Below are 23,946 nucleotides of genomic sequence, written 5' to 3'. Positions count from 1 at the left end.
GAATTTTTGTGCATTATATAGCATAGTAATTGAAATTTATTTATTTTTTCATCCAGATAACCTCAGATCAATTATTGAATTTGCCATTCTACTACCCACTGATTTGCAATCCACTTTGTCATACATTAAAATTCATTATATATTTTGTTCTTCTGTGATACAGTGTTTATTTTGTTTCATTACTATTTGTTAATGTCTCTGCTAGCTTTTTATAAAACATAGTATTTAGTAACAAATAATATAACATTTGCAAACTAGCAAAATATTACTGATTCCAAATCTATGTATTACTTCCAGTGGATATAGCAAAGGTGGATGGTATTGTAAGTTGTTTGTAAAATGTTCTGTATCTTAAAAAGATATATAACATAAAATACATCAAAGAAAAAAGTATATTTATTGTGAGAGAAAATATATATTGTAAACATAAGGTTTTATAGCTGCAAAAAATGGCACAGTTTTAATTGCTATTCTTTGTCCTAATATCTATTGTAAGATAAATCCCACCACCTTACTTATTTTCTTCAGGTATATCTTTGCATAATCTGTTCCTTTGCTCTTACATATACATTTTAGAATATTCATGATGTTGAGCTATTGAACATATAAACATGATTTAATTCTCCAAATATTTAGTCCTCCTTTAATGCTTTCAATAAAATGTCATAATATTCTTTCTTAAGGTCATATATATACTTACTCTTAAATACTTTTTAAATGTTGTTATTGAAATAATATGTTTCAAAATGATAGTCTGTATTTTTAAATTAATTTCTGATCTAGTAACTTTTTAAAACTTTTTGTTAACTCTAATTATTTGTCTATAGATTTTCTTGAATTTTATATATACAAAATAAACACTTCTACAAATAAAGGCTGTCTTGGTTTTTCTTTAAGTTATTATTCTTACAATAGTAAATTATACCAAATATAACATATTTATATTATGTGTTATATAATACGTAAATATAAATAAAAACAAATATTGTTTATTATCTTTCTACATAGCTCAAGACCTCCATAATATTAAGTATAAGTTTTGATGTTTGCATCAAAGTTTGAGAATTGACCTTGTTTTACACCAGATTTGCCTGTGTTCATTATTGAAAAATGTTACCCATAATCTATTTGCACAACTGCTTAATGATTTTTTTTTTTTTTTTTTTTTGAGATGGAATTTCACTCTTGTTGCCCAGGCTGGAATGCAATGGCATGATCTCGGCTCACTGCAACCTCCGCCTCCCTTGTTCAAGTGATTCTCCTGCCTCAGCCTCCCAAGTAGCTGGGATTACAGGCACCCACCACAACACCCAGCTTTTTTTTTTTTTTTTTTGTATTTTTAGTACTTATGGGGTTTTGCCATGTTGGTCAGGGTGGTTGCTAACCCTTGACCTCAAGTGATCCATCTGCCTTAGCCTCCCAAAGTGCTGGGATTACAGGTGCGAGCCACCGCACCTGGCCACTTAGTGATTTTTAGAGAGTGATATTTTAATTCAGCAGAATTACATTTTTTTTGTTTGTGAAAGACAATGTTTTTTAAAAATCAGAGATGTGTATACAATTGAACAGTTGTCATTTTTTTGCAGCTATAAAACTTTACAAAAACACATTTTCTTTCATGATACACTTTTTTATTTGATGCATTTTATATTATATATCTCTCTGAGATAAGAAACCTTTTACAAACAATTTATAATAGAGTCCATCTATACATAGAATTGGAAATCAGTAATATTTTGCTAGCTGGCAAATGTTATATTATTTGGTACTAAGATACTACATGTTTCATAAAAAGCTATAGGTTTCTTGAAGTTTGGACTTGTTAAATTGTTCATAGTTCACACAGTACATCCTTTTAAGTGTTAAGCATCACTTTGAAAATATGGCATATTGACCCTCTTTGTATCTAGAGATGCAATTAAAAATAATGGCCCAAATATTCAAGTAGTAGAGAATGTTGGCAACATGACTCTGAGGCTATTCATTTGACCTTCTTTTGTGGCTTTCAGGCATGCAGTTTGTTTTCAAATAGATGGCATGCTGAATATCTGCAGTCATGTAATTTTTTCCTTGACAATTAGTAAGATATAGAAGGAGAAAACTTTTATTAAGAGAGATTCCAACTAGGCTACTATCCACAGATCAATAACATCGAGTGTTTCTGCAATGTAAATATGCTCTAAGCCCACCTCTAGGGACTGGGGAGAGATCAGCTTTATATAAACAGGTTTTTTTATTTGAAGAGTAGAGAATAGATGAAAAAATGTGCTATAGTTCTTTACAGAGTGTTTCTGGGGTTTGGGAATGATGTGCAGATATAATCAATTAATAGACGGCTACTTTAGTTAAGTATTCTATAATCTTATAACCCTGGGAAAGATTCTGGCTAAATATCCTCCAGTGTCAACTGAAATGTCAGAAAAGTCTTTTCTGACCATTCATATTAAGTGCCCCATTTTATAATCTCATAATATCTTCTCCTTTGTAGAGTTTATCATGTTTTTAATTGAAAAAAGGAGTATTTTTTTGTTTAATTTCAGATCACATAAATAATTGTTAACTCCAAAGAACACAAACGTGTCTATTGTTCTGACTAATATAATTTGAGAAATTGACACAGTGGTTGCTTAATAAATATATAAATAAAAGAATAAATGATGAATAAATAACCACTGTTATTTCTTGAGAAATAAATATGTAACTGCCTTTAATTACAACAACATAAGTTTTTGAACTTAACATAAGCACGAACAGAGATTTATTGGATGGACATGGCATCTCACACAATAAAAGGAAATTCTGAGGCAGCATTCAGGACAGCTTTAGGAGTCTAGGATGTGGAAACCAACAGTCTGCAAAAGGCACTGCTATCAAAATGAATCAACCATGTTCAGTTTTCCTGTCACTGTGAATAAGATTAAAATTCCAAGGAGAAAAAAAATAATTCTCTCTGAAAAATTCAAAGAATCAAAAAGGAATTTAATTTTTTCTCTCTCTCTCTCTCCTCTCCTGTCTCCCTCCCTCCTTCCTTTCAGTTTTATATTTACTAGCATATTTACCATTTCCCTGCTTTTTATTTCTTTCAAATTTGAGTTACCATCTGCTGTAATTTCCTTTCAGCCTGAAGGACGTCTTTTATTTATTTATTTATTTAAGGTTAGATTAGGTTATGTTTGCTAGCAAGAACTTCTCACAAATTTGTTTGGCTGGGAATGGCATTATTTTAGTTTCATTTTCTATCAATAGTTTTGCTGGTTATATAATTCTGGATCGCCAGTTTTTTTTTCTTTCAGCACTCTATCAGCCCGCTGCAGTCCATTCTCAATTGTCTCCAAGGATGAGCAAGCCTTTAATCATGTTGTTTCCCTGTATATGAGTTGTTTTCCTCTTTCTACTTTTGATTGTCTTCATCTTTGTGCAGTTTGACTATGATGAGTATAGGTGTAAATCTCTTTGTGTTTATCCTTCCTGAGGTTTGTTAAGGTTCTCAGATCTGTATATTAATGTTTTTCATCAAATTTGGGAAGTTTTCTAATATTAATTAATTTTTTCTTACATCTTTTTTCTCTTTGTTCTTCATATAATACAATTTCTATTAATTCTTTTTGTGGTCATGACTCCATTCTTCTGTCATCTCAAATTGGCTGTTGGGCCCACCTAGTCATTTTTTAAAAAAATTTATATTAGTATACTTTTCAAGTATTGAATTTCTGTTACAAATAATTTATATTTCTCTCTTAAGATTTATGCTTTGTGAAGTCATTGTTACCATATCTTCCTTTAATTCCTTACACATAGTTTTCATTAATTCTCTTAAAATCTAATAACTTTTAAAATCTTTGTTTCTAAAATACAGTATAGAGTACACTTGGACCGTTTCTATTGACAGATCTTTTTGTTTCTGAGAATGGGAATATTTTTCTGTTTCTTTTCATGTCTTATAATTTTGAGTTGAAAATTGGACATTTTAGGTAATGAATTGCAGTCAACAGCAACAGCAACCCTGGATTTTTTTTAGACATGTTTTTCTTTTTCTTTTTCTTTTTTTATTTTTTTGAGATGGAGTCTCACTCTGTTGCCCAGGCTGGAGTGCAGTGGTGCAATCTTGGCTCACTGCAACCTCCACCTCCCAGGTTCAAGCAATTCTCCCTGCCCCAGCCTCCTGAGTAGCTTGGGTTACAGATGTCTGCCACCACACCTGGCTAATTTTTTTGTGTGTGTGTTTTTAGTAGAGATGGGGTTTCACCATGTTGTCCAGGCTGGTCTCGAACTCCTGGACTCAAGTGATCCATCTGCTTTGGCCTTCCAAAGTGCTGGGATTACAGTTGTGAGCCACTGTGCCTGGCCTCATTTTTGTATTTTTAGTAGAGACAGGTTTTCACCATGCTGGCCATGCTGGTCTCAAACTCCTGACCTCAGGTGATCCGCCCACCTTGGCCTCCCAAAGTTCTGGGATTCCAGGAGTAAGCCACTGCACCCAACCTGTTTTTCCTTTTTAAAAATATTATTCAGTAACTCATCTGGACTTAAACTGCAGAATTTGTCCATTTTTAATTTCAATTTTTTATCTTGGCTTTCTAAAGTTTCCTCCTGTGTCTGTTGCTTAAGGATCAGTCATTGATTTGAGTAGTGGTTATGCTCAATACCTTTGACAATTGATCTGTGTGTGGATTGCAGAGTGCATTGAAAAGTGCAGCTAGTTTTCACATCTGCTTTGGCTTTTACTTTCTGCTGGGCTCTCTCAAGTGTCCACCATGCATGCAAGTGGTTAGTTGCCAAGTCAAGAATGTGTCAAGAGCTTACCTTAGACCTTATATGGCTCTCTCATTTCCATGATCTACCTATTACATTTCTGGCAGGCTCACTTAATTCCCCAAGTGGACTAAAATATTGGCCTATCAGAATCATAAGTTTTTTCATTTATTTTCTATGAAATTTGTCTCTTAAATGACAGAGCCAAGAGGTTTTGGTCCTATTCCAAAGTCTGTCCCCCCTTTTTTTTTCTTTTGCAGAAAGTCTCTCATTGGTAGAACTGTGGTCTTCATTGACCATTGACTGAGCTGAAGGAATGGGAATAGCCACACACAAGAAAGCCACAGGGTCCTGCTGTTTTTACCTAAAGCTGTAACAGTTTTCAATAATGTGTATGAACTTATCATCTGAGTTTGATCAACCTCCAGTCTTAAAATGGTGTCCTGACAGTTAACCCAATTTGTTAGTTTATTTTGTGCAGAGAGCATCTGCCTACCTCTTTATGCTGCCACAAAAAGAAATCCTTTCTCCTCATTTTCCTATTGAATCAAATGTTCAAGTTTTTGTTCTCTTCAATCTGATTCTAATTAATCTAAACATTGTTTCTAATTAATATATTCAACATATCTGTGGCAGTAATTTTTAAAAATACATAACTTCAGAATTTCTAACTGAATTATTTAGCTATATGTAGCCAGAATCTAAGTTGAAATTCTTTTATTTTTTTTTCTTGTTTATATATGGCAACTCCATGAGGACAAAGAATGTGTTTTTCTCTCTTCCTTTTTAAAAAAAAAAAATTAATCTACTCCCAGATATCTAACATATGGTAGATGCTAAATAAATATTTCCTAGTTGAATAGATGGTTCTTTTGAAAGAAAAGAGTGATTTACAGCTTTCTTTAAGTTGTTATCTTATCTGATTCATAAATAAAAGTAATTCAAATTTATAATTGCCGAGACCAGCTCGGTTGGGAGACCCTAGTCCAATGGCGCCCGACCCTAGTCCAGCGGCACTAGAGGAATTAAAGACACACACACAGAAATATAGAGGTGTGAAGTGGGAAATCAGAGATCTCACAGCCTTCAGAGCTGAGCACCCTGAACAGAGATTTACCCACGTATTTATTAACAGCAAGCCAGTCATTAGCATTGTTTCTATAGATATTAAATTAACTAAAAGTATCCCTTATGGGAAATGAAGGGATGGGCTGAATTAAAGGAATAGGTTGGGCTAATTAACTGCAGCAGGAGTATGTCCTTAAGGCACAGATCACTCATGCTATTGTTTGTGGCTTAAGAATGCCTTTAAGCGGTTTTCCGCCCTGGGCGGTCCAGGTGTTCCTTGCCCTCATTCCCGTAAACCCACAACCTTCCAGCTTGGGCGTCAGGGCCATTATGAACATGTTACAGTGCTGCAGAGATTGTGTTTATGGCCAGTTTTGGGGCCAGTTTATGGCCAGATTTTGAGGGGCCTGCTCCCAAAATATAATCACTGTAATTTTTTGTCCCCTGTTTACAACCTCAAGTTTGTGTTCAAATGTCATTCTTCTGGTTTTAGATATCATGTTGTCATGCTCACTTTGTTCAGAGGGTGTTCTCAACTAATTATATGAAGACCGTGTGCAGACAGATCCCTTGTGACCCTTACTGCATGACTCCTGCCTCCTGGTGTTCATGCCTTTGTGTAATTCTCTCCTATGAGCATGGATGGGACCTGTGATTTGCTTCTAACCAATAGAACATAGCACAGGTGGTAGGATACCCCTCCCATGATTATGTTATGTTATATAATACTCTAGCTTGCTTGCTGACTCACTCTAGAGTCTCCTTGCTGGCTTAATGATGTAAGTGGCCATGTTGAAAAGTTCCATATGGCATGGTCCTGCAGATGTACTCCAGAAACTACAGATATCCTCTAGAAGCTAAAGGCAACCTCCAGCCAATGACAGCAAGAAGTGAGGACCCAATGGTCTTATAATTTCAAGAAAATGATTTCTGTCAATAACCTGACTGAGTACAGAAGTAGATTCTTCCCTCATCAACCCTATAGATGAGAACTCAATCTGGCTGACACTGTGTATAGCCTCATGAGACTCTTAATAGATATTCTAGTTTAGCTACACCTATACTTCTTACTCACAGAAAAAGTGAAATAATAAATTTATGCTATTTCAAGCTGCTGCATTTGTAGTGATTTTTTTAATATATGGCAGTAAGTAACTAATGCATCCTACTGCGTTCACATTACTGTTGCCTAGAGGTCTCAGTTTCTTGCTTGCTGTTGGCAGAAGTCCTTGATTTCTTCTCATATACACCCCTTTAAAGGGTTGTTTGAGTGTCCTCATAACATGTGAGGTAGCTTCCCCCAGAGGAAGTAATCTAAGAGAGAGAGTGAGCAAAGAGGAGCTACGATATCTTTTATAACCTAGTCATTGAAGCCACACTCTGCCACTGCTGCCACATTGTGTTCATTAGAAGTGAGTCACTAAACTCAACCCACACTCAACAGGAAGGGAATTAAGCATTACCTCCCTGAAAGAAAGAATATTAAAGAATCATGAACAAATTTTTTTTAAAAAATCACTGTACTCATGAAAAAAATAAATAATTATAGAAAAGTTGCAGGATACAAGGTTAATATAAAGAAATCAATTGTTTTCTTATATACCAGCTATGAACAAGTGGAATTTGAAATTAAAACTATAATACCATTTATATTAGTACCCAAAAATTGAAGTACCTAGGAATAAATTAAACAAAATATGTGTAAAATCTATATGAGGCAAACTATAGAGCTGGTACAAATAAATGAAAGAGGAACTAAATAAATGGAGGGATTTTCCATGTTTGTGGACAGGAAGAATCAATAGTGTCAAGATGTAAGTTCTCCCCAGCTTGATCTATAGAATCAAAGCCATCCCAATTAAAATATCTGCAAGTTATCTGTGGATATCTACAAATTGATTTTAAAGTTTTTATATGGGGAGTCAAAAGATCCAGACTAGTCAATGCAATATTAAATGAAAAGAACAAAATAGGAGGACTGACACAACCCAACCTCATGACTTACCCTAAAAGTGCAGAATTCAAGAAAGTGTGATATTGGTGAGAGAATAGACAAATAAATCAATGGAAAGAATAGAGAGGACAGAAATAGACCTACATGAATACAATCAATCGATCTTGACAAATGAGAAAAGGCAATACAATGGAGAAAAGACAGTCTCTCCAACAAACGCTGCTAGAACAACTGGACATCCGCATGCAAAAAAATGAATCTAGACACAGACTTTATACCTTTTACAAAAATTAACTCAAAATGAATCATAGACCTAAATGTAAAAGGCAAAACTATAAAACTCCTAGAAGATGACATGAGAGAAAATCGTGATACCTTGGGCATGGTGATGACTTTTTAGATAGAACATGAAAGGCATGATAAGCTAGATTTCATTAAAATGAAGAACTTCTTCTCTGTAAAAGACAGTACCAAGAGACTTAGAAGACAAGCCAAAGATTTGGAGAAAATATTTGCAAACGATGTATCTCATAAAGGTTTTTTAATCCAAAATATACAAAGAACTCTTAAAACTTAACAATAAGAAAGTGAGCCACCCAGTTAAAAGTGAGCAAAAGACCTAAACAGACATCTCATAAGCATGTAAAAAGATGCTCCTCATTGTATGTTATTATGGAAATGTAAATTAAAACAACAATGAGATGCCACTACATGCTTATTAGAGTGGCCAAAAATCCAGAATTCTGACAATATCAAAAATGCTGGTGAGCAAGGGGAGGAGTAGGAGCTCTCATTCACTGCCAGGGGGAAAAGCAAAATGGTGCAGCCATTTTGGAAAACAGTTTGGCAATTTCTTACAAAATTAAGAATATTCTTAACATATAATCCACCAATTGCACTTTTTGGTGTTTAAACAGATGAGTAAAAAAACATGTCCACGCAAAAATTTGCACATGATGTCTTTATCAGCTTTATTTATAATTGCCAAAACTTGGAAGCAATTAAGATGCCCCTTAGTAGGTGAATGGATAAATCAACTGTGGTACATCCAGACAATGGAGTTTCATTCAGTCCTAAAAAGAAATGAGCACCAAACCATGAAAATACATGGAAGACTCTTTAATGCATATCACTAGGTGAAAGAAGTCATTCTTAAAAGGCTACAAACTATTATTCCAACTATATGATATTCTAGAAAAGGCAAACCTAAGAAGACTGTAAAAATAATAGGGATTGGGAGTAGAAAGAGATAAATAGGCAAAGCACAGTGATATTTTAAGCTGGTAAAACTATTTTTGTATGGTACTATAGTGGTGGGTATATGTCATCATGCATCTGTCCAAGCCTATAGGAGGTACAACAGCAAGAGTGAACCTTAATGTAAACTATGGACTCTGGGTGACAATAATGTGTCCAATAAGGTTCATGGATTACAATAAATGTGAAAAGCAAACTTATACCACAGTACACCTGTATCCACAAATTATTTACATTCTTCCCACATTCAAAAACATCCAACCTCTTCCAGGGCTCCCTAAATGTCTGATTCACATTATAACAGCATTTCAAGGTGCAGAATTTTACCATCTAATTTAAGTCCAGGGTCAAGTGAAGTTTCTCGGGTATTGTTTATTAAGTACAGCTCCTTGAGTATAGTTCCTCTAAATCTTAAGACTTGTGAGGTTATGTCCTATATCCAAATACTACCCAATATATAATTTTAGGAGAGACATAAAGTAACTGCTACAAATTCACGTTTAAAAAAGGAGAAGATAGGAGGCACAAGGAAATCCTGCTTGACACATATTAGAAGACCCTGGATTAGCTCTCAGTCCTGTTGCTGCCCAAGATTGATTCTCTGTGTTTCTTGGCTTAAAAGTTTAGACTTTCACTTCTGCCTTCCAAGTACTAATTGGTAGCTGTGTTTGCAGCTGCATATTTTTCTGTCTGTTCACTGATGTAAAATTTGTGGAATCAAAAGTCTTCTTTAAATTTTGTACTATCTCTGGCCCTTTGGGGGTCAGTTGGTATTCTTTCTGCTAATATCACTCTTTTTTGTGACTATAGTTGAAAATAATTTATTGCGTATTTCAAAATAGCTAAGAGTAAATTTTACATGTTCTCATTGCAAAGTTAGGATAAATATTGGAGGTGACAGATACATTAAATAGACTGATTTAATAATTCCACATGTATACATGTATTAAAGGTTCACACTGTACCCTGTAAATACATACTATTATTGTCAATTAAAAAATAGCACTAAATAAAAGAACAAAGTGGCTGTGCTGTTTTAGTTTCCCAGTGAATATGAGTAAAAGAAAGATTATATTGCCCTGCATCCCCTGCTGTCCTTCATATTGAATCTTACAGTCCATCAAAATAGATTCTCTCTCCATTTATTTATATCTTCTTTGATTTCTTTATTTTATTTTATTTTTTGTAAGTTATTGGGGCACAGGTGGTATTTGGTTACATAAGTAAGTTCTTTAGTGGTTATTTTGGTGCACCCATCACCTAAGCAGTAGACAATGCAACATATTTGTAGTCTTTTATATGTCGCCCCCCCCAGTCTTCCCCCACTGGTCCCCAAAGTCCATTGTATCATTCTTATGCCTTTGCATCCTCATAGCTTAGCTCCCACATATCAGTGAGAACATTTGCTGTTTGGTTTTTCATTCCTGAGTTACTTCACTTAGAATAAGTCTCTGATCTCATCCAGGTCACTGTGAATGCTGTTAATACATTCCTTTTTATGGCTGAATAGTATTCCATTGTATACATATACCACAATTTCTTTATCCATTCATTGATTGATGGTCATTTGGGTTGGTTCTATGATTTGCCATGGCAAATTGTGCTGCTATAAATATGCGTGTGCAAGTATCTTTTTCATATGATGACTTCTTTCCTCTGGGTAGATACCCAGAAGTGGAATTGCTGGAACAAATGGTAGTTCTACTTTTAGTTCTTTAAGCAATCTCTAGAAGTGTTCCCTGTTCACCACATCCACGCCAACATCTACTGTTTTTTGATTTTTTTTATTATGGCCATTCTTGCAGGAGTAAGGTGATATCGCATTGTGGTTTTGATTTGCATTTCCCTGATCATTAGTGATGTTGAACATTTTTTCATATATTTGTTGGTCAGTGGTATATCTTTTCTGAGAATTGTCTATTCATGTCTTTAGCCCACTTTTGATGGGATTGTTAGTTTTATTCTTACTAATTCATTTGAGTTCACTGTAGATGCTGCATATTAGTCTTTTATCAGACATATAGATTATGAAGATTTTCTCCCACTCTGTGGGTTGTCTGTACTCTGCTGACTGTTCCTTTTGCTGTGCAAAAGCTCGTTAGTTTAATTAAGTCCCAACTATTTATCTTTGTTTTTATTGCATTTGTTTTTAGGTTCTTGGTCATGAAATCCTTGCCTCAGCCAATGCCTAGAAGAGTTTTTTCAGTGTTATATTTTAGAATTTTTATAGTTTCAGGTCTTAGACTTAAGTCCTTAATCCATCTTGAGCTGATTTTTATATAAGGTGAGATATAAGGATCCAGTTTGAAATTATATCAAGCACTCTCTCAGACCACAGTGGAATAAAACTGGAAATCAACTCCAAAAGGAACCTTCAAAACCATGCAAATATATGGAAATAAAATAACCTGCTCCTGAATGAGCATTGGGTCAAAAAAGAAATCAAGATGAAAATTTAAATATTCTTTGAACTGAACCACAATAATGACGCAACCTATCAAAACCTCTGGTGTACAGCAAAAGCAGTACTAACAGAAAAGTTTATAGCCCTAAACACCTATATCAAAAAGACTTAAAGAGCACAAACAGACATTCAAAGGCCACACCTCAAGGAACTAGAGAAACAAGAACAAACCAAACCCAAACAGAACAGAAGAAAGTAAATAACAAAGATCAGAACAGAACTGAATGAAATTGAAACAAACAAACAAAAATACAAAAGATAAATGAAACAAAAATCTGGTTCTTTGAAAAGATAAATAAAATTGATAGATCATTAGCAAGACTAACCGAGAAGAGAGAAAATCCAAGTAACTTCATTGAGAAATGAATAGGAGATATTACAACTGACACCACTGAAATACAAAAGATAATTTGAGGCTACTATGAACACCTTTACACACATAAACTAGAAAACCTAGAAGAGATGGATAAATTCCTGGAAAAATATAACCCTCCTAGCTTAAATCAGGAAGAATCAGACACCCTGGACAGAGCAATAACAACCAACAGGATTGAAATGATAATAAAAAAATTACCAACAATAAAATGTCCAGGACCAGATGTATTCACAGCAGAATTCTACCAGACATTCAAAGAAGAATTGGTACCAATCCTTTTGACACTATTCCACAAGATAGAGAAATAAGGAACCCTCCCTAATTCATTCTATGAAGCCAGCATCACCCTAATAAAACCAGGAAAGAACATAACAAAAAGACAAAACTACAGACCGATATCCTTGATGAACATAGATGCTAAAATCCTTAACAAAATACTAGCTAACCAAATCCAACAACATATCAAAAAGATAATTCACCACGATCAAGTGGTTTTCATACCAGGGATGCAGGAATGGTTTAACATACGCGAGTCAATGAATGTGACACACCACATAAACAGAATTAGAAAAAAGAATCACATGATCATCTCAATAGATGCAGAAAAAGCATTTGACAAAATCCTACATCCCTTTATCATTAAAACTCTTAGCAAAATCAGCACACAAGGGACATACCTCAATGTAATAAAAGCCATCTATGACAAACCCACAACCAACATAATACTGAATGGGGAAAAGTTGAAAGCATTCTCTCTGAGAACTGGAAAAATACATGGATGCCCACTCTCACCACTCCTCTTCAACGTTGTACTGGAAGTCCTAGCCAGAGCAATCAGACAAGAGAAAGGAATAAAGGGGGCATCCAAAACGGTAAAGAGGAAGTCAAACTGTCACTGTTTGCTGACGATATAATCGTTTACCTTGAAAATCACAAAGACTCCTTCAGAAAGCTCCTAGAACTGATAAAATAATTCAGCAAAGTTTCTGGATACAAAATTAATGTACACAAATCAGTAGCTCTTCTATACTCCAACAGCGACCAAGCTGAGAATCAAATAAAGAACTCAACCTATTTTACAATAGCTGCAAGAAGAATAAAATACTCAGGAATATACCTAAACAAGGAGGCAAAAGACCTCTACAAGGAGAACTACAAAACACTGCTGAAAACACATTTCCAAGAAAAAACTAACAATCCCATCAAAAAGTTGGAGAAGGATATGAACAGACACTTCTCAAAAGAAGACATTTATGCAGCCAATAAACATATGAAAAAAAGGTCATCACCACTGGTCATTAGAGAAATGCAAATCAAAGCCACAGTGAGATATCATCTCACACCAGTTAGGATGGTGGTATTAAAAAGTCAGGAAACAATGGATGCTGGAGAGGATGTGGAAAAATCAGAATGCTTTTACACTGTTGGCAGGAGTGTAAATTAGTTCAACCATTGTGGAACAGAGTGTGGTGATTCCTCAAGGATCTAATACCAGAAATACCATTTGACCCTGCAATCCCATTACTGGGTATATACCCAAAGGATTATAAATCATTCAACTATAAAGACACATACACAGGTCTGTTTATTGCAGCACTATTCACAATAGAAAAGACTTGGAACCAACCTAAATGCCCATCAGTGATAAACTGGATAAAGAAAATGTGGCTGCCAGGCACGGTGGCTAATGCCTGTAATCCCAGCACTTTGGGATGCCAAGACGGGCAGATCATGAGGTCAAGAAATTGAGACCATCCTGGCCAACATGGTGAAACCCTGTCTCTACTAAAAATACAAAAATTACCTAGGTGTGGTGGTGCATGCCTGTAGTCACAGCTACTTGGGAGGCCGAGTCAGGAGAATCACTTGAACACAGGAGGCAGAGGTTGCAGTGAGCCAAGATTGCACCACTGCACTCCAGCCTAGGTGACAGAGTGAGAGAGCAAGACTCTGTCAAAAAAAAAAAAAAGGAAATGTCACACATATACCATGGAATACTACGAAGCTATAAAAAAGTATGAGTTCACGTCCTTTGCAGGGACATGGATGAAGCTGGAAACCGTCATTCTTAGCAAACTAACACAGGAACAGAAAACCAAACACCACATGTTCTCATTCATAAGTGGGAGTTGAACAATGAGAACACATGGACACAGGGAGGGGAACATCACACACCAGGGCCTGTCAGGGGGTGGGGGGCAAGGGGAGGGATAGCATTAGGAGAAATACCTAATTTAGATGACGGTTTGATGGGTGTAGCAAAACACCATGGCATATGTATACCTATGTAACAAACCTACACGTTCTGCACAGAACTTAGAGAATAATAATTTTTAAAAACTGGAAAAAAAAAGAAATCATAGATGATATAAACAAATGGAAACACATCCCATGCTCTTGGATGGGTAGAATCAATACTGTGAAAATGACCATACTGTCAAAAGCAATCTACAAATTCAATGCTATCCTCATCAAAATACCACCATAATTATTCACAGAATTAGAAAGAAAAACAATTCTAAAATTCATATGGAACCAAAAAAGAGCCCAAATAGCCAAAGCAAGACTATGCAAAAATAACAAATCTGGAGGTGTCATACTACATGATTTCAAACTATACTAGAAAGCCATAGTCACTAAAAGAGCATGGTACTGGTATAAAAATAGGTGCATAAGACCAATGGAACAGAATAGAGAACCCAGAAACAAACCCAAATACTTACAGCCAACTTTAAGTATTTTTTGTTTGCTTCAGCAAAGCAAACAAAAACATAAAATGGGGAATGGACACCTTTTTCAACGAATGGTGCTGGGATAATTGGCTACCCACATGTAGGAGAATGAAACTGTATCCTTATCTCTTACTTAATATCATTCTTTTAAAATCTTTGTAGACAACCCTTGAATCTTAATTTTCCATCACTACTCAATAGCTACACCCAAAAATTGATTTGAGATGAGTTTTTCTACTCTGGGCTTCTACTAAGACTGCCAAGGGTAACAGTCCTTAAGCTTCTTAGACTCCCTATTGCTTAACTAAGTGGTTCTTGGCTGTAAATCTTAGGTCTTTCTAAGGCATTAACAGAGAATTTTACAGTAGCACCTTCTGCTACATCTTTAAGCCTTTCTTTTCTGATAGTGCCCAGGATTTGATCCCATGGTTCAGAAGCTGTTTTCTTAGTTGTAGTGCTGTTTGTCATCTGAAAAGACTGTAAAATTTCAAAACCATTAGGTCTTGGATCCTTTTTGTTTGACAGTTCTTATCTCTTTCTTCTCACATTTTACAATCAGCAGCATGAAGAAACCACGTACTTTCAATATTCTACCTTGAAATATTTTTAACTAGATCACCTATCTCATTAGATACATTTTCTACTTCCTATGTTCGCACAGACATCAGCATTGCCAAACTGTCTGCTACTGCATAGTGGAACGCTTATCCTCTAATTTCCAGTAAAAGTTTCTTACAATTTTTTTAGCCTGCGCTATAAAGTCCTCACAGCCATCATGCTTCCACAAATGCTCTCCTCAAGAGAATTCACATTCCACTGATAACAATACTCTCCTCAAAGTTTCCCAGCTTCCTTCTCCTACTCAAGTACCAAAATTAGTATTGTCATCTAGTGCTGCATAACAAATTGTTCCATAATTTAGCAGCTTAAAAACAACAGAAAATGTACTATCATTGTTGTATTTTTCAGCACACATGTACATAGAGATGCATGTTGAATTCCTGGAATAGTGTTAGCCTGGTGCTAGAAGATGATATTTAAATTGCTTCTGAGGTAGCTGGATTAATTTTAGTCATAACAATATGTGAGTTATAGTGGATTATTTCCACATCTATTTTATTCAACTGTATTCACAGGAAACAAGTCAGAGAAATGAACAAAGTATATGTTTTTAAAAAACAAACAAAAAAAACCACAGAACCTGTAGAGAGATGACGGATTATTCATAAGTGCAATTCATTACTTCAAATGTTTTTTTTTAAGTGAGTTGTTCATTGTGTTAATATGGATATCAGATTCTTTGTTGACTGAGTCCTACTTATATTTGCTGGAGACCTAAAAGAAAAGTAATAAGGACTATTTTATAAGAAATACTTTGCTGTTTATTAAAAATAATAACAGGTTCAACATAGATTGTGTAATTTTGAATTTGGGCATGATGGATGAGGGTAAGAACAGGACAGCCGAGGGAAGAAATCTCTTAGAAATTGCTTGAGTTTTTTAGTAATATAAATGATGTGCAACTAATCTAATTTAATTAAATTTAGAATCACAACAGACTCCTTTGAAGAGTTAGTGAAATGCTTTTCTTTTGTATGTCTCCATACTGCTGAAATGCAGTACATTAAAATGAATAAGAACAATAGATAGATTCAACTAATCTCATCTGCAACTCCATCTGATCAAATGAGAAGATTTTAATTAAACCTGGACTTCTTTCAAAAAGAAGAACTATTGTAACCATAATTAAGTTGATTTTTCCATAGTGCATAGGTCATGCATTCATTGTTTTGTTGTATTTGCTTCTCCTAGTGCTATGTTTTTACCTTTAATAGTTCTGTTTGTATATTGAAAGAAACTATGAATTTTCTATTTTTCTGTAACAGGCATTATTCACTGGCCTCAGTGATGATCTCTCTAATGATATTTTGTTTTTAGAAACTCTGGGGGATGTTTTCTTCCCTAGTCACACTCATTTTTAATCATGCCAGTAAATAAGAAACTATCTCTTGCAAAAAGTCTCATAAAATTACACACATAAATGTAAATCAAATATTAATTCATTATGTTTTATTTTTATGCTATCAAAATTAAAAATAATTAACTGTAGATGTTATGTATTATCTTTATTTACTTGAGAATGTACAGTAGACAAAACTAAAAACCTCATATGTTGCAATTACAGCTGTTTGAAGGCCTAATGCATAAATACACAGGAATATGTTTAATATATATGCATTCACTGGATTCATTTATTCCTTAAATGTCCTGGCACATTCTGGTTGGACAAATTATAGGTTTTTTTAAGCTTATTAAGTCATTATTGTTTTCAACCAATACAATTAGTTGAAACAGTAATGACTGCTAATTAAGCTAGATTTGTCCAAAGACACATATCTATGAAATAAAAACTCCTAGCGATTGAAATGGTAGTGTTTGCTAGTCATAATTACTTGATTAGCTAGGGGTCGGTACTCACCAAGGCAATTGTTGTTTCTTTGCCCTTTTTAAGAAAATACTTTAAATTCTGGGGTACAAATGCAGAATGTGCAGGTTTGTTACATAAGTATACACATGTCATGGTGGTTTGCAGCAAACCGCCATATTCACCATTTTTTTTTCTATTTTTTTATGCTCTTTTCAAAGGCCCCACATCCCCAACAATTCTTCATAATAAATTCTTATTTTAATAATTCTGGATTTTTAATTACTTAAATCAAATTCAGTCTATAAAATAATATTCATAAAATATATGTACAAAAGACAATGCATGTGTACCCATCTCATAGCTTTAAGAACAGAATATTGCCTTTTACTTGGCAATCTCCTGTATGTTCTCCGAAATCCTAATCTTTTATTTCTACCCCCATCCAAACCTCTGTCCTCGTAGTTCTCTTCCTTTCCTTTAGCTTTCTGATATATTCACGTTTCTTTATTCTATACAATGATGTTTACTTTTGCAAGGCTTTCATGTTATGATAACTTAAACATACTTTCTAGATTTGTTTACAACTGGCTTTTTTCTATTCAGCCTTATGTTCTAGGATTTATCTGTACTTTTTCATGTACCAACAATTTACTCATTTTCACTGCTATACAGTCTTCCAGCATAACAATATACTAAAATTTATTTACTTATTATGCTTTTAATGACAAATATATTTTTGTTTACAATTTTCTGCTACTACAAACTGTTGCTATGTATATTCTTGAACAGTTGCCCAGAGGTATATGTACCTAAGTTTGTTTAGGATATATGTATAGGAGTGAATTTCTGCATCATAGAATATATTAATATCAACTTTATAGGATGATACTAAATTGTTTTCCAAAGCAGTTGTGTTTCTTAATTTTTGCCAATATACCAGTGTAAATCATTTTTAAAATTTTTATTTTATTTTTTATTTTTATAGGTATATTTTTTATTTTTATGGGTATATATTTATTTTTATGGGTATGTATTTAGTAGGTGTATACATTTAGGGGTTAGATGAAATATTTTGATATAGGCAGACAATGTGTAATAATCACATTATGGCAAATAGGATATCCATCACCTCAAGCATTTATCTTTTGCATTACAAGCAACCCAATTACATTCTTTTAGTTATTTTTAAATGTACAATTAAATTATTATGACTATAGTCACCCTGTTGTGCTATCAAATGCTAGGTCTTATTTATCCTTTCCCTTGTTTTTTGGACCCATTAATCATCTTCACCTCCCTTCCATGCCCACACTACTCATCCCAGCAATGATGAATTTTATCAAATGCATTTTTAGCATCAATTGAAATCATCATATGTTTTTGTCCTTCATTCTGTCAATATGATGTATCACATTGGTTTATGTGTGTTGAACCATCCTTGCATCCCTGGGATAAATCCCACTTGGTCATAATGAATAATCTTTTTAATGTGTTGTTGAATTGGGCTTGCTGGTATTTTGATGAAAACTTTTGTATTAATATTCATCAGTGATATTGGCCTATAATTTCCTGTTTTTGATGTATTTTTTCTGGTTTTCATATTAGGACAACACTGGCCTTGTAGAATGAGTTTGGACGTATTCACTCCTCCTCTATTCTTCAGAATAGTTTGAGTAGGATTGATATTAGTCCCTCTTTAAATGTGTGGTAGAGTTCAGTAATGAAGCCATCATGTCCCAGGCTTTTATTTGCTGGGAGAATTTTTATTACAACTTTGATCTCATTACTTGTTATTGATCTGTTGAAGATTTGAATTTCTTCATAGTTCACTCTTGGTAGGTTTTATGTATCTAGGAATTTATCCATTGCTTCTAGATTTTTCCAATTTATTGGCATATAATCACTCATAGTAGCCACTAATGATCATTTGAATTTCTGCAGTATCAGTTGTATTGTCTTCTTTTTCATTTCTCATTTTATTTATTTGGATCTTCTCTCTTTTTATCTTCATTAGCCTGGCTGAAGTTTTGTCAATTTTGTTGATATTTAAAAAAAAATAACTTTTTTGTTTCATTCATCTTTTATATTGTTTTCTTCATTTCATTTATTTCTGCTCTGATCTTTATTATTTCTTTTTTTCTATTAATTTTGGATTTGGTTTGCCCTTGCTTCTCTAGTTCTTTATGATGCATTGCTAGGTTGTTTATTTGATGTTTTTCTTCTTTTTTGATGTAGTCTCTTATAGCTCTAAAATTCCCTTTTAGTACTGCTTTTGCTGTAATCCATAGGTTTTGGTATGTTGTGTTTCCATTATCATTTGTTTCAAGAAATTTTTCAATTTTCTTCTTAATTTCTTCATTGAACTACTGGTTATTCAAGAGGATATCATTTAATTTACATGTGTTTATATAATTTTCAAATTCTTTTTGTTATTAATTTCTAGTTTTATTCCACTGTGGTCAAAGAAGATGCTTGATGCTATTTTATCTTCTTTGAATGTTTTAAGATTTGTTTTGTTACCTAACATGTGGTCTATCCTTGAGAATGACCCATATGCTAAGGAAAAAAATGCATATTCTGTAACCTTTAGACAAAATGTTCTGTAAATATCTATCGAGTTCATTTTGTCTATAGTGCTGATTACGTCAATTTTTTTTGATTTTCTGTCAAAGATCTGTCCAATGCAGAAAGTGGAGCGTTGAAATCTCCAGCTATTATTGTATTATTGTACTGATGTGTGTTTCTTGTAGGCAACAGATCATTGGGTCCTATTCTTTTTATCCATTCAGCTACTTTATGTCTTCATTAAATGTTATTATTGACAACATTTAATTTGCTCATTTTTTGTTTATTTTATGACTGTTTTGTGATCTTCTTTTCTTTCCTTTCTGTCTTTCTTTCAGTGAAGGTGATTTTCTCTGGTGATATGATTTAATTTCTTGCTTTTTTTGTGTGTGTATTCCTTGTATTATTATTATTTTTATTTATTTATTTATTTTTTTTTGAGACAGAGTCTTGCTGTGTCACCCAGGCTGGAGTGCAGTGGCGCTATCTCGGCTCACTGCAAGCTCTGCCTCCTGGGTTCACTCCATTCTCCTGCCTCAGCCTCCCAAGTAGCTGGGACTACAGGCGCCCACCACCATGCCTGGCTAATTTTTTGTATTTTGTTTAGTAGAGACGGGGTTTCACCATGTTAGCCAGGATGGTCGTGATCTCCTGACCTTGTGATCCGCCCGCCTCAGCCTCCCAAAGTGCTGGGATTACAGGTGTGAGCCACCAAGCCCAGCCCCTTGTACTATTTTTTATTTGAGATTACCATGAGGCTTGCAAATACTATCTTATAACACATTATTTTAAGCTGACAATGTTAAGTCAGGTTATCATTGTCAGCTTAACAATGTTAAATTGCAGCTTAACATTGCAAACAATGTTAAGCTGCAACTTAACGTTGCAAAAACAAATAAGCAAGAAGAAAACTAATGAAAACTCTATAATTTTGTCCTCCCGCTTTTTACCTTTTTGTTGTTTCTATTTACATCTTATCATACTGTGTCTTGAAAACTTGTTGTTGTTTTTGTTTGTTTGTTTATTTTTTGAGACAGAGTCTTGCTCTGTCACCCAGGCTGGAGTGCAGTCATGCAATCTTGGCTCACTGCAACCTCCACTTCCTGGGTTCAAATGATTCTCTTGCCTCAGCCTCCCAAGTAGCTGGGAATACAGACATGTGCCTCTACGCCTGGCTAATTTTTTGAATTTTTAGTAGAAATGGGGTTTCACCATGTTAGCCAGGATGGTCTCGATCTCCTGACCACATGATCCACCCTCCTTGGCCTCCCAAAGTGCTGGGATTACAGGCATGTGCTACCACGTCTAGCCAGCTTTTTTTTTTATTGTTTCATCATTTAGTCTTTCTTACTTAAGAGTAGTTTACACACCATAGTTACAGTGTTATAATATTCTATGCTTTTCTGTGAACTTACTATTACCAGTGAGTTTTGTGTCTTCAGGTGATTTCTTATTTCTCGTTAAAGTTCCTTTCTTTCTGATCAAATTACTTAGCATTTCTTGTAGGACAGGTCTGATGTTGATGAAATCCTTCAGCTTTTGCTTGTCAGGGATAGTCTTGGGTATAAAGTATTAATTCATTGAAGGCAATTTGCATCTATGTGATTGTTAGTATGGTTGAATATGTTCCTATGTATTTATTTAGTTTTCTTCTGCAGAGTTTCTGTCTTAGTCTGTTCAGGCTGCTATAACAAAATACCATATACTGGGTAGCTTATAAAGAACAGAAATGTATTCTCACCGTTCTGGACTCTGGGAAGTCAAAGATGAAGGTGAAAGATGCCAGATGATCTGGTGTCTGGTGAGGGCCCATTTCCTGGTTTAAAGAACAGTGTCTTTCACTGTGTCCTACTCACGTGATAAGACAGGCATGACAGCTCTCTGAGGCCTCTTTATAAGAGCACTAATATTATTTTTAAAGGCTCCACCCTCATGACCTAATTACTTCCCAAAGGTCCACCTCTTGACACTATGCATTTGTAATGACATTTCAACATATTAATTTTTTGAGAATACAAACATTGATATTATAGCATTTCACGCCTAATCTCCAAAAATTCAGGTTCTTCTCACATGCAAAATATATTAATTTTATCCCAAGAGCTCCCAAAATCTTAACTTGTTCTAGCATCAACTTCAAAGCCTAAGTCTAAAGTCTCATCTAAATGTATCTAAATTAGATATGAATAAGACTCAAGGTGGGATTTATCCTTAGGCAAATTGTTCTTTAGCTGTGAATCTGTGAAGTGAAAGGAGTTATAAGCTCCCAAAACACAATAGTCGCACAGACATAGAACATAGCAAATAGGAAAGAAATAGGAAAGAAAAAAGGGGTAACAGGTCCCAAGTAAGTCCAAAGCCTTTTGAGAATAATCTTTGACTGAAAAATATGACCTCCAGGCTCACTGGCACAGAGATCTTGCCTCTGCAGCTCTGTTAGGCAGGGGTTGTTCACCTAAGGCCATGGGCAGCCCAGTTCCCACTGTTTTGGGTGGCCCCATTACTATGGCTTTTCTGGGCCCAGTGAGTATCACTGCTCTCACAGGTTGTACGCAGTCCCAGTGGTTTTACCAGGCTGGAATTGCAAGCCAATGTTTCTACTAGTCAGAGGTTGCAGGGATGTCCTGACCCCATTGTTCCACTAGGCATTGCCCTAGTGGAGGTTCTCTGCAGTGACCTGGCCCTCAAGGAATCCTTCTTCCTGGATCACACTTTCAAAGTTCCACATGGCTGTATCTTTTGAAATCTGGGGTGGGGGTAGCCATGCCCCCATGGCTTGTGCATTTTGTACCCCAAAAGATGCTGCCAAGGTTTACCACATGTGCCTTTTAGAGGGGAAGTCACTGCTGCCCATGCTGTATTGGGGTCCACTGAAGCCATACCTAGGATGGTCGAGGAGTGCTGCCCCAGAATTTGGAGAGTGGAGCCTTGAGCTGGACAGCAAGCATTAAGGTAGTGAAGGTGCCCTCATCCTCTTTGAAATCCTTCTGTCCCCAAGACTCTTGCACTTTGGCTCTATGTTAAAAGGGGTAGCCCCAGTGAATCCAAAATGACATTGAGTACCTTGTTGAAGAGTTTGACATTGTATATTTTGAGAAGTCAAATGAGTGCCTTGGTCACTATCAATAATGTCTAGAACTCCTAGGGGATAGAGTATCTTAGTGAGGGCTTGTACTGTGACCTTATCCTACATTTTGAGTATCTGTGAGGCAAGAGATTTCTAGAGATTTTTACTCCAAAGGGGAATCTTGGTTAAGAAATTGTTGCTGTAAAAATTTGTAGATGAGGCTTATTGTTAGCTAGGATATCTAATGTTAAATGGCTGAATAAAGTTCAGTCAGTTTTGCTGATCCTTGGTTTTCATCTTTGATCAGGAACATGCAGTTGAAGGATGAAAAGCAATTTAAACAGCCCTCCAGTGAGCACGTAATGGTGGTGGGGCCATCCCTCTTACATGAACTTCTTTTACTGCTCACTTGGTTGATACCAAGGGGCTCTCCATGAAACTAAGGGGTACAGAAAAGGGCAAACTCCCCCATCACTGTGTCATTTGGCAGGGAAATGAGGGCAAGACAGCCCCTTCCAACTCCTGCAGTGGGAGACCTAGGTTTAGCTCCACCTGATAGCAAGGAGACTTCAGTGGCCATGCTGAGCTCATGGGGTGCTGTTACCATGACCCAAGGTGTAACGGGCAGCTGGGTATGGAGGGCCATAAGCTCAGGTCCTGTAACAACTCTGTTTCTAGGAGAGCTAACAATTATAGCTAGCAGTTGTTACCCTAATGGTATATAATGTTGAGCCAAGGAAGGTAATTTCTTGCACTGGAAGCCCATGGGCAATATATAGCCATCATTGATATATCCAAGACCCCAAAGGGAACAACAGGAGGTTGCTAAAGCTGCTAGAGTGAAGGAGCCTGGTTGGGGAGCACTAATGTTCTACTGCAATTTGGACAGATGCTAGGGGCTTTTGTTATAGAAGGTTTAATTCAAAGTATGCCAATTTGTGAGTGACAGCACATATGGGCTTAAGTAAAATTTCTAAATAAAGAATATGTTGTCTCCAAAACCCAAAGCCTAAAAGAACTTTCTCTTGTTTTAACATCATGGTTGCTGAGAAGGTCAGTAGCTGTTTCTTGACAGTATCAGGAATGGAGCAGCCCTCAGCTTACCAAACAATTTTCAGAAATTTAACTGAAGTGGTGTGGTCCTGTACTATGTGTGAAACAATGACCAACTTCTCTCTATGAACTCCTTTGGGAGTATTTGTGTGTCCTCAATAAATGTATCAAATGGATCTCCATGGAGGAGGATGTCATGAGTATGATGTTATACCTGTGCTTCTGAGTAA

This window comes from Pongo pygmaeus, chromosome 1 (genome assembly GCF_028885625.2).
Source record: "Pongo pygmaeus isolate AG05252 chromosome 1, NHGRI_mPonPyg2-v2.0_pri, whole genome shotgun sequence".
NCBI classification, from domain to species: Eukaryota; Metazoa; Chordata; class Mammalia; order Primates; family Hominidae; genus Pongo; species Pongo pygmaeus.
This window is presented reverse-complemented; position numbering follows the sequence as displayed.